The sequence below is a fragment of the Mesoplodon mirus genome (assembly GCF_964341445.2).
Source record: "Mesoplodon mirus genome assembly, chromosome: 2".
Classification (NCBI taxonomy): domain Eukaryota; kingdom Metazoa; phylum Chordata; class Mammalia; order Artiodactyla; family Ziphiidae; genus Mesoplodon; species Mesoplodon mirus.
This window is the reverse complement of record NC_138977.1, coordinates 177,097,286-177,109,866: the sequence shown is the minus strand read 5'-3', so window position 1 is coordinate 177,109,866 and position 12,581 is coordinate 177,097,286. Positions and strand designations below refer to the sequence as shown.

The 12,581-nt window shown below is 37.4% G+C and overlaps 1 protein-coding gene across 8 annotated transcripts in view; it reads right to left on the bottom strand.

The window, feature by feature from the left end:
- Window positions 1-12,581, bottom strand: part of CCSER2 (coiled-coil serine rich protein 2) — a 149,855-nt gene that overhangs the window by 113,633 nt on the left and 23,641 nt on the right. The window contains exon 2 of one of the 8 annotated variants that reach the window (XM_082601000.1): window positions 6,564-6,746. The exons of the other annotated variants lie outside the window; for them this stretch is intronic. The gene's annotated coding sequence lies outside the window, so the exon portion shown is untranslated. The remainder of the gene's footprint in view (window positions 1-6,563; window positions 6,747-12,581) is intronic. 8 annotated transcript variants of the gene reach the window in all.

Genomic DNA, 12,581 nt, shown 5'->3' with positions numbered 1-12,581 from the left:
TTTTTTTAAGTGCACTTGATCTTATAAAAACTGGAATACATTTTAAAACTTTCATTATTAAAGTTATGGGAAGGATGTAGATAAAGAATCCAAAAGCACCAAAAAAATTCTTCTGGCATCAAGGGCTGAAATATCAGCTGTCATTTTAAGCAAATATCTCAAAAGAATTTCTATCCAGTAATATAAACATACATTACAGTTAGTGCCAGGGGGAGAAGTATAATGATTTAATAACATTGATTAGTCCATTAATCTCAACCTCTCAAATTTATTTTTTTTAATATTATTTATTTGGTTGCACCGGGTCTTAGTCGCAGCAGGCAGGCTCCTTAGTTGTGGCATGCGAACTCTTAGCTACAGCATGCATGTAGGATCTAGTTCCCTGACCAGGGATCGAACCCGGGACCCCTGCATAGGGAGCATGAAGTCTTACCCATTGCACCACCAGGGACGTCCCCTCAAATTATTTTAAAGGTAATAAAAAACAACAAAAAGGTTCAATGAACACAAAAGAGCATAAAAATAAAAAGTGGCCTCTATTTGAGTAACTTTAATAAATTATGTCATCTGATGAGATTACAAAAATGAGATAAAAATATTAAAATGCCCTAACATTAACAAAAATATAATTGGTCACTACATGTTCACTGTAGTTATATAAAAATGTTGTAACACGGGCTTCCCTGGTGGCACAGTGGTTGAGAGTCCGCCTGCCGATGCAGGGGACAAGGGTTCGTGCCCCGGTCCGGGAAGATCCCACATGCCGTGGAGCGGCTGGGCCCGTGAGCCATGGCCGCTGAGCCTGCGCGTCCGGAGCCTGTGCTCCGCAACGGGAGAGGCCACAACAGTGAGAGACCCGTGTACCACAAAAGAAAAAAAAATAAGAGACAGACCAGGGTTTCCCTGGTGGCGCAGTGGTTGGGAATCTGCCTGCCAACGCAGGGGACAAGGGTTCAAGCCTTGGTCCGGGAAGTTCCCACGTGCCACGGAGAGGCAAAGTCCATGCACCACAACTGCTGAGCCTGTGCTCTAGAGCCATGAGCCACAACTACGGAAGCCCCGTACCTAAAGCCCGTGCTCCTCAACAAGAGAAGCCACCGCAATGAGAAGCCCGCGCACCGAAACAAAGAGTAGCCCCCGCTCGCCACAACTAGTGAAAGGCCGCGTGCAGACCCAAAGCAGCCAAAAATAAATAAATAAAATAAATTATTTTTTTAAAAAAAGAGACAGACTACACATACGTGTGTGTGTGTGTCATTTTTCAGCCAAAAATCCACCAGCTACAGTCGAACAAGAAAATGCTTAAACTAAAAATCTCTAAACTTTAAAAAGTAGGGGCCAGAAAAAGATTCTGCACAGTGTGATCTGGCTCCTAGCCTGATTACACTGCCTAGAAGCAATAATGAGAAAAATTGGTGAGTTAATAAAACTTGAAAATTTTAATATATAAATATTTTAATAAATATCCTCCGGTTTGGATGGCGTGCCCTAGAAAAGTCCAGGAGAACATCTTCAGCACAGAAGCTTTAAAACCTAAGCTGAGACCTGCAGCGTGGCCACCAGAACCTGTTGACTTCAAAGGCATTCTTCTGAGTTAAGGAAAGGGTCTGAAGCCCCGAGAAATGTACTACACCCTTGGCAGGATGGAATAAGGCCAGTACAGGACACTTAACAAAATCTACAGAGACAGGAGAGCCTGGAGCCCCAGAAGAACTCTCCCCCCACCACCACCTTATATCCTTCAACTACAGAGAAGCAGATAGAGAATAAAACACACTGCTCAAAAGATGTATTGAGGGGGTACAGTAAAAGGAGGAGACAAAGTCACAGCTAAGATGAGGATGGCATCAAGGAGAACTCACCCATGTTATATCAGGGCAGATACAAAGTCTTGACTTCGCTATCCAAGTCTTTACCTAGCAAGATATAAAGAAAAGGCCATGCAACTGTATAAACAAGAGCGTGGAAGGAAGAGGAAAGAAAAGAAGAACCTAGTCTGAAAGAAAACACAACACAGGAAAATAAGGAAATCCCCAGTGAGTTCTTTGTAACAGAAAACAACCTAATAAGCACGTACATTTAATAAATCAAAAGCTCAAAGATAAAAAGGCAAAACAGGTAAATTGAAAAGAAAAGCTATGGAGCTAACAAAATCAATTAAGAACAATGAATTTGAAAAAAAAGCAAGAAAAAGAACCAAACACTGAAAATCAAACTAATGGCAAGAAGAAAAATCATAAGATAACCTAAGTACCAAGGAGAAAAAAAGACAGATACCAAGGCAATCAGATAGAATAAGTAGGACAGAGACTAAACAGAAAGATACTTAGTATCCCTGAAGTAGAATAACTAAACAAATAGAAGAGAAAAAGCAGGTAGACATGATAGAAAATAGCCCTAAAATAAAGGTAAAGAAAATCTACAAAGGAAAGGAAAAATACAATAAACCATAGATCCAAATACATATCTAAATTAAATTAATAAAACATCAAGGATAAAGAAATAATTCTCTGGGAATGCAAACTGAAAAAAATCATTTTGTAAAGAAAATTTTAAGACTTCTGAATAAGCAAAAAAGATCCTTCTGATGAAATGTTGCAGCTTCTAGGGATAATTTAATGCTACAGGAATTGTCATTGGACTATTTTACCACTCTGTAAAGACAGAGGTTAACACATAGAAAACTAATGGTAAAGCACACAATTCTTGTCTACAGACATGCAAATAAATTCTGCCCATTTCAGTTGACTTCTCTCCACCATGATGGAAGAAGCCAGCTTTGCAAATTCACTTCAATATTCCTGATCTATAAATGTACGTGTCCTTTGCATTCTCCCTTGAACCAGTTATAACATATCTCTGACTCCCTCATTAATGATAAGATAAATAAAACCTTTAACATGTTCATTTGATATCTGAATAAGAGGCATGATTTGATTCTCTTCTAAAATTTATCCTTAGTAGTTTTGGAAATTCCACCAAGATACCCAGTGGATTCACCTGACAGAGCTAGGTAACTTCTTTGCCAGAATAGTACACCTCACAGGTATCTCAAGCCCAGACATTTCTTGTCTCCCAGAAGTGAACTAAGAACGGCAATAGAACTTTGTTAACTGTGCTTTCTGTTTTAACTTTCCTCTCTTCTAATTTTGTTTTTGTTTTTAGTTTATTTATGGTCAATAAGTTATTCTCTGTTGTGATAACAATGATTCAGAATTTGATTTTATGGACTGTCATTCAGTGATCTCTGTAAACAAATTAATGGTTTATACAGATCTGTGTTGGGTGAGAGAAAAAGAAGAATCTGATTCATTAGTCACCTGTTCACTTATCATTTTTGTTTACCTATCTTTTTTTTTTTTTGCGGTACGCGGGCCTCTCACTGTTGTGGCCTCTCCCGTTGCGGAGCACAGGCTCCGATGCGCAGGCTCAGCGGCCATGGCTCATGGGCCCGGCCGCTCTGCGGCATGTGGGACCTTCCCAGACCGGGGCACAAACCTGTGTCCCCTGCATCGGCAGGTGGACTCTCAACCACTGCGCCGCCAGGGAAGCCCCCATTTACCTATCTTGAGCTCAAATCAATTAAGAATTTCATGCCAACCAGGAAGGAGAATAGCTCTTCAGTATCTGGAAAGGTCAGGGTTTGTGTTTGTTAACTCTGTAGCCATGGCTAAAATTGGAGAATTGGAAAAAGATAAGCTCTCTCAGTGTCTGTATGGCTATGTGTCTATTAATTCAAAAAAGTCTTTACCTCTTATTTTGAGTACATAATGCTTTCCTACCCTCAGAGGGTATTAATAAGTTAGATTATAAAGTCTCTTAAAGCAGCTCTGTTCCGACTGGCTTATAGAGATAAATATGCACTATTTTTATAAATTGAATATTATCAAAATTCCCAGAAAATAAGCAAATTGATCTTCTAATATTTTAAATGTGTTATATTTTCTAAAATTATTCTTACAGAAATTAACTCAGAAAGGTTTTAAGAACCAAGTTCATATAATTAAGGTAAATGGCAAACAAAAATAGTTTAATAAAATAGGTTTATCTTCTGCTTTTTTAAATTAATGTTAAGTATAATACAAGCATACATCTTTATTCCATTAGAGTAACTTTCTAAAACATATATAGGCTTACTGATCAAATAAGCCAGTATTACTCACACACAATGTTTAAGACTATGAAAATGTAAAACTGTGTTTAAATTGAATGACTATTCTGACAAACTTTTCATTTCAACAGTAATTATGTTTTATAGTATGTCAACTTACAAATAATTTCCAAGAACTTTAAGGTAACAAAAGCTTAGACTAATATTAAACTGAATTAATTAGTGGATAATCACTGGCTTGCTAGATCATTTCTAAGTAAGAATATTAAAACTTTGGTTACTAAGCATAATTTCAAGTTTATATGCTTTTGCTTCTTGTTATTGTGTGCTACAGAAAGACTCTCTTTGGGACATGTAAATGAACATGTTCGTTTTTGCTACTCTGAGAAATTGTACACTAGATCCCATTTTTATAAAAGTAACATGCCAGATAGATAGATAAATAAACAGACAGAGAGACAGAAGATATCACATAGAGATGTGCGTGCACCTATATATTTAAACACACAAAGTGTTAATAGTGATTACCATTAGGGAAGTAAGAATTAAGTGAAAAGAAGACTTCTTCTCACCTTTAAATCGTTATTGTTTAAATACTTTAAATATGCCCATATTTTTGCCATTTAAAACATGTTAACTAAAAAACTGCATTTAAAAAATTAAAAAAATTTATTCAGTATCAAACAAGACTCTTAAAACAGTTTAATCTTACCAAAAAATTATTTAAAATTAAGTTTAATATTACAGAAAATTACTTAAAAGACATAAAAATAGAAGTTTGGATAAAACACAAAAAAGGATTTTTTTAGTCAACAGACATTATTTTTTCATAAATTACTATTTCAATTTCTCCAGACTTCAACCTCAATTTATTGTTTCACTTATCAATTTTATCTTTAAAACTTTATTCTAAATTCACCATATCCATTCCACAATTCTAGTTCTTACCCTCATCTCTTTCTACATTATTAAAAAGGCTTCCTACGTTATCAAGATTCCGACTCCACTTCTATTCAAACTGTCAAAAGTTATTCTCTCAAAGCACAGATCTGATCACGTCATTCTATAGATTAAAAACCACGTGTGGCCCAGGAACAACAAAATAAAATCCAAAACCCACTGTACAGAGATCAAGCTTCTCTCTTTGCTTCTACCCTATCACTGCAGTACTATACATTCTAGCCAAGATACATTGTCTATCATTCCCCAAAATCCATCCTATATTTTGTACCTTCTATGCCTTTGCTAAAGCTGTAAAGACCACCTTGAAGATCCTACCCTCCAAGTCCAAAATCATTACACTCACAAACCTTTCCAGTTAAAATTAATTTTGCATCCTTCTCTATTCCCTTCACACCAATAATAGAGCTGAGTCTGTCTTATAATTGTGTGCATGTTTATTTGACCCATAAGAAAGTATGAGAGCATAAACTGTACCTGCTATAGGATCACAAATATGATAGATCCTCAACTTTTAAGTAAACTCATAATCTTAGTGCAAATTAATTTAATAAATAGTAAGCCAAGACTGAAAAGTAATTTCATTTTGTGGGCCTGTGACTGATTGGTAGTAGCGGCCTTGAGCAATACATTGAGGACTCTGAGGTGAAATCTAGACTCTGCAGTAAAGAATCTTGATCAAACAGCAATATCTGCCAGGAGCAGGAAAAGGGACAGCATATCCATGCCAGATGACTGCCATCCTCATTTTCTGATAATGACCTTTACCACAAAACATACTCCACACCTACAAATACTTTCAGGGTGACCATAAGAAAACTGGTAATGATATTAGATATAAGGGTCATTCTGCAAATCATTAAATAACACACATTAAAGATTCTGTCCTCTGGTGAGTCATCTGTGAGTCAGAAAGGCTTTAACATTTCCCTGCCAGTCACAAGTAGACTGAGAACAGAACACTCTATTCTTTCACTTCTCTATGCTTCTACTTGACTGTCTGAAATGAGGGTAATATATGTTATTCCCCAAGAACATCTTAAGTATTAATAACTTAGAGGCACAAGATAAGCCCACAAGAAAGACACACTGTTACTACAAAATGTTTAGGGTGCTATCACGTGGGGGGGGAGAAAAAAGAATAGAACCTGAATGTACTATTTCCTATCAAGATTATTTACTGATTTCTAAATGCACAAATAACTGCAACATAATTGATATCAATCATCTTGGACTGTGGTCTTAAAACTAAGCTAATCTGACAGCTCAACTCTATAAAGTTTCCATATTTGCTTATGTTATGAATATTGTCACTTCATTTGTTGATGAGCTACCTTCTGTCTTTAAAAAGACAAAACTTTCTGTTTCTGTCTTTTTAAAGTTTCATTCATGAAACTTTCTCCTATACTTATTTATAACCCTTAAGTGAAATAAAACAGACATTGTGAATCTGCTTCATTTTAGTAGCTGTGCTGTCTTTGCTACACTTTACCTGATATGCAGTCGGTTAACCAATTAAAAAATGCAGTCATGCGGCTTCCCTGGTGGCGCAGTGGTTGAGAGTCCGCCTGCCGATGCAGGGAACACGGGTTCGTGCCCCGGTCCGGGGGGATCCCACATGCCGCGGAGCGGCTAGGCCGGTGAGCCATGGCCGCTGAGCCTGCGCGTCCAGAGCCTGTGCTCCGCAACGGGAGAGGCCACAACAGTGAGAAGCCCGCGTACCGCAAAAAAAAAAAAAAATGCAGTCATAAGTCTGAAAAAGTACATGTTGACTACATCAGCTAATGATATAATCTTCTCTGAAATACTTTAACATTGTCTGTGAGCTTTTAGGTTAATGCTGAACTAAGCATAATGCCTGGTACAGGGCCTGGAAATATCTGAAATTTTGAGTTACTTCCTGTAAGAATAATTTTTTTAAGTATAGCACATTTAAAGTATGGTAGTTCACATTTGAAAGAATTTTCAAAACTGCTTATAAATTCTTTTTTTTAAATTATATATCAAAGTTTTTTGCTTTTAAAAGGAATCCACAATTGGATAAGAAGGGGAAAGAAGGAGCAAATATTACTGACCACTTATATATAACAGGTAACATCCTTACCACTTTGTCCCTGTTAATTGTTTAATCTTCCTAATATTATAAGGTGGTAGATTTCATTCTATTTTAAACAGATAAACCAAGATTCAGAAAGGCTAAAACACTTGTCCAAAGTCACAAGTTCATAAATTACTTAAGAGAATTCAGGTTCAACTCTACCTGATTCCAGGATCCAGGCAGACTGCCTTCCTGACAAAGGAATGAAATATTCTGAGAAGTTTACTGATAGCTAGGGACAACAGTGAAGGAAGGAACTGGATAGCTAAGGTTAGAGGAGAAGCATGAAGACTGCAAAGAACCTAGGTATTGATTAAAGAAGTTTTTGCAAAGGAACAAGTAAGAGCTTCCTCTTTTTCAAATTCCTTTCATATCAATTACCTTATCATCTGAGGAACCACCCACTCATATTCTTTTTTTTTTAGTTTTTCAAATAGCTTTTTAGAAGGTATGAAATGCATACATTTTAGGGATTTTACATAGGCATAAATTCACTACTGAGTCCAAGAGCAGTTAACTGAACAACAATGCTGATGATTACATGCCCCTACCAGTCACTTCTTGAAACTTGCTTTCTCATTCAGATAACTACATTTAATTTAAAAAAAAATAATTTTTTTTTTTTTTACCTTGTGTTACCCAACCATTTCCCTCATATCCTGTTCTCCCATGTTTTTTTCTGGCTGTCATCTATGTCAAGTTGATTCAAAGCCTTGATTATAGCAATTAAATAAGTAAAAATAACACCTTCAAAAGTAAAGGTTTAAAACAATACAACTTCATTCCAGATTCTTCATGGTTTTAAAAAGTGCACACCAAGCACAACCCAAAACCCCATTTCTTTTTTTTTTTGTAATCAAGCTGACCTTTTTGTCCTCTAGCTACAATTTTTTACTCAGGCAGATGGGGATCAAAGCAACTTGTGAAAGTTAGTCTCAAAATGAATTTGTGGTTTAGGAACATTAAATGATGTTATTAAATGCAGATTCAAAGTATATTACTTCCTGAAGCTTTAATTTAAGGAACAAAGAGAATACTAGCAGCTAAAGAAGAACTGGAAGCTCCCCTGGCCAACCACAAAAGCTCTCTCTCCAAATTTTATTATTTAGTTCAGGTAAAACTCAATAACTGCGTAGGGCATTCAAATGAATGTGGACTCCTATTTCTTGTCAACAAGCCAAGAAGCGTTCCTCAGACCACTCCAGGTTTATGTTCCCTACACTGGAAACCAAGTTCTTTGAGAATACAAACTATGCCTTTCACTCTTCTGTTTCCTCACTGTGGCCCTAGGACATAGGCTCGCACATAATTGGCATTTTATAAATGCAGGTTGAAAGCAAGAAAGGCATATCCCTTAACAGTGATTTTCTGAGAATTTTGTTAGTTTTACCTCAAATCAACAATATAAGCATTTAGGGCTTCCCCGATGGCGCAGTGGTTGAGAGTCCGCCTGCCAATGCAGGGGACACAGGTTCGAGCCCTGGTCTGGGAAGATCCCACATGCCACAGAGCAACTAAGCCCATGCACCACAACTACTGAGCCTTCACTCTAGAGCTCGTGAGCCACAACTACTGAGCCCGCGTGCCTAGAGCTCATGCTCTGCAACAAGAGAAGCCACCGCAATGAGAAGCCCACGCACCACAATGAAGAGTAGCCCCCGCTCGCCGCCTAGAGAAAACCCGCGTGCAGCAACGAAGACCCAATGCAGCCAAAAATAAATAAATAATTTTTTTAAAAGCAATATAAGCATTTATATGTATAAAGCATAACACAGCCTGACACAAATACAAGCTTCTGTTTATAAACTCCTATTTTCCTAGGTAAAACAAGTACCCAAATTCATGATACTGATTTTTTTCCCACCCCTCTACAAACCACATTGGGTTATTAAACCCAATGAAAAAGTCAATCTCCTCCCTGGTAGCTTTCTTGCTTAAGAATTTATTTCTAATTTGGAATCTCATTCCCTATTCATACCCATGGCACCTAACTCTTTAAGTTTTTTCCAAGAAACCTACAACTTTTGGCATAAAACATTATTTTAAAAAAAAAAATTACAAAAGAAAGGGGACACGACACAATCTCAGTCTGACTGTGCTCTTTATATGTTCTTTGTGTGATTTAATTACAAAGTATTTTAGATAATTACTCTGCAACTTTTAATAGAACTAGGATACTCATATTTTAACATTTTTAAAAAGTAAAAATCCTTAAACTAGTTAACAGCATTTAATCAGTCCCCAGAGGTATTGGCACTGAGAATCTTACTGATTTTGTAAAAATCAGAGTGATTAAAGTTAGGTACAATATTTGCATCTATAAGTTGATCATGATGTAAGGCATAAGGACCACTGAATATAAGAGCAATCTTATTGTGCTTAGGTCTACCACAATTCAACTTCTTCCTCTGCAGGGAAGCCCCACTTAATTCACTGCATACCTCCACCTCAGATTACTATAACACTTTTTTATTAAGCATCTATGAGACAAGATCCTAAAAAATAAACAAGGTAGGATATAATGCCTGCCAGGAGAAGCTTATGATCTGGCAAAGGAAGGAATGTTTTCATCATGGTCATGAGTTAGAATACATTAATTCAGTCATCAAACATGTATTGAAAGCCTTTTTGAAGACATTTATTGAAAGATTTATTACAAATCAGGCTCTGTGCTAGAGGATATGGATACAACAGACACTCCAATACGGAGAAAAAGACATACAGACAAGAAAAGTGCAATAAAGTGCTATAATTGCTATAGGAGAGTATATGGGGTAGTACATGAGGGCGCAAAAAAGAAAGTGCTTAATGGGAGAAGGGGATTTCATAAATGGCTTCATAGAGGAAGCCAATGCTTGAGTTGGGTCCAAATGATAAATAGTAAATAATAATAAAGAAAATGTGATAAGCAATACAGCCTAAGTAAAGAGTATAAACAAAAGCAGAGAACCAGCATGGCACATTCAGGAAACTGTTATTAATTAAATAAGGGTAGTGAACAGGGTTCAAAGAAATGCTGCAGGAAATGAGAGAAGTTCAATGGAAAAAGTACAGCCTGCGAAAGGCCTTAAATGCCATACTAAGAAATCTGAACTTCACTACAGGCAGTAAGGAAGCCAAAGGGTTTTAAGCCAGAAAACAATGACCTGACCTGAATTTTGAAAACTGACTCTGATTTCAGTATGAAGGATGGACCAGAGGAAGAAAGGTAGATAGGTTAAGAGGTTTTAACATGAAAATGATGGCAAGGATTGTAGCAAAAAGGTTAGAGAAAAGATACAAATACAAAAGATACTAGCAATACTGAATCTTGAGAACTTCATCATAACAGTGGACACAAAATGAGAGCACAATATTTAATGAATAAATGGATGAATAATTGACTGACTGATTAGGTGTAGGAGATGGAAATGGATAACTGATTGACTAATTAGATGTAGAGAGGAGAAAGGGTTCATGATTCCAGGCCGGACTGGACAGAGGGTGGTGCCTTTAACTGAGGGTAAACATTATGTCTGGGGAAAGAGATCGTGAACTTAGCATGTCAAGCTGACTTTGAGGTACCTTTGAGGTACCTACAGAGGGTGCAGGTGGGGGTGTTTACAAGCCATGTAAAGAAGTCTGAAATGCAAGGGCAAGATCTGAATGGGAGATGATTTGGGAACTGTCAGTACAAAGATAACAGTCAAATGTTCCAACAGAAACAGGTGAGGTCATCTGGGGAAGATGTAGAAAAAGGAAAGAAAGGCTAAGGAGATCCAGGGGATCACGAACATTTAAGGAATGGACAGAAGGGAAAGAAAGCAACAAAGACGGCCGAGAATGCACAATCCAAAAGGAAAGAAAAGAACTGGAAGAGAATTTGAAAATGATAATAGGCAGTAGTGTCAAATTTCACAGATAAGCAAAGAAAAACTAAAGACTGAAAGGAATGATCACCCTTGGTAGTTTGCAAATTTGGTCACCTTTGCCAGAGGAGTTTCAGGAGACAAGATGAGGCACAGAAAACTAGAGTTCAAGAGTAAAAAAAAAGGTAAAGAAATCGAGTCAGGAAACGTAACCCATTCTTTCAAAGACTAGAAAGAAAAAGGCAGTAACTTGAGAGGAAATAAAGGCAGTAGTTTTGTTTTTTTCTAATTTTGTGCTCTCTTTTCTAAGATGCAGAAAAAGAGCAAAAACAGAAGATTAAAAATAAGAAAATGGTGGGAACAATAGCTAGAGCAAGATACCACAGGACATAAGATGAAGATGGGCTTCCAGTCCCATGATGAGACCTGGAATGCTAGACAGGAAAACAAGGCAGACATTCTGATTTACAGCTGAGTCACAAAGAAGGTAGTAGCTTGACAGGCACATTGCTCAGGGCTCTAGCCCTGGGAACACTGGACACTACCGCAGGCTCCACTCACCCACCTTAGTCGGGACTGGCTAAACCTGCAGGATGTGGGAATTGTGCTTGCAGCTGAACGGGGCTGTAGAAAGCAGGGACTAGGTCTTATTAGATGTTATGAGCAAACTCAACCAGCAAGATTATTGAGAACGTGGGCAATACAAATAATTTCAAAAATATAAGTGTAATGAAAATGTCTGTAATATTTACTTAATAGCTTAATTAAAAGACTCATTTTTAAAATTCTCATCATCTAGCACAGAGCCTGGCACATAACAGACATCAGCGCATACAAGTGAATGATGTTGTGGGACCGACTCAGGGCAATATCCCAAGAGACAGAACACCTGTGGAAGGCAGACTCTGCAGTGTTTCCAATGACCTGGCTAGAAAGTCTCCTTCCTATGGGACCAGGAGGGTGGAAAAACCTAATTGTCCCTACTGAAAACAAAAGAGGACAACATGACTGTGAGGGGCCTTAATGATAACAGCTAATTTTTATCAAGAACAGTATACGTATGGCACTGTGCTGAACAGTTTATAAGAATTACCATATCTTAACCTCATTACAACACACAACAGGTACATTTATTCCCATTTCAGAGATGAAGAAACTCAGTTGTCTTCAGAGGTTAAGTAACTTGTCCAAGTTCACACATATAATAAAGAACCAAGACTACTGAACCCGAGTCAGCAGCACTCGATAGGATGGGCAGTGACAGTAGTGGCAGTAGTAGTAACAGCAGGAACAGCAGCAGCTAACACTCGTATAGCTCTTACTACGTGACAGGCAATGTTCTAAGGGCTTCATATTTACTAACCTTCACAACTACTTTATGAAGTAAATGTAATCATTTTACAAAGGAAGAAAGTAAACACAGGGGGGTTAGGTAGTTTTCCCAAGGCCACACAGCTACTAAGTGGTGGGGCCAGGATTCAAAGTTAACCATTACCCTATATAGCCTCTCTCCAATTCATTTTCTCTAAGCTAAGATGCAATATACTGTGTTTTTCCAACTGCT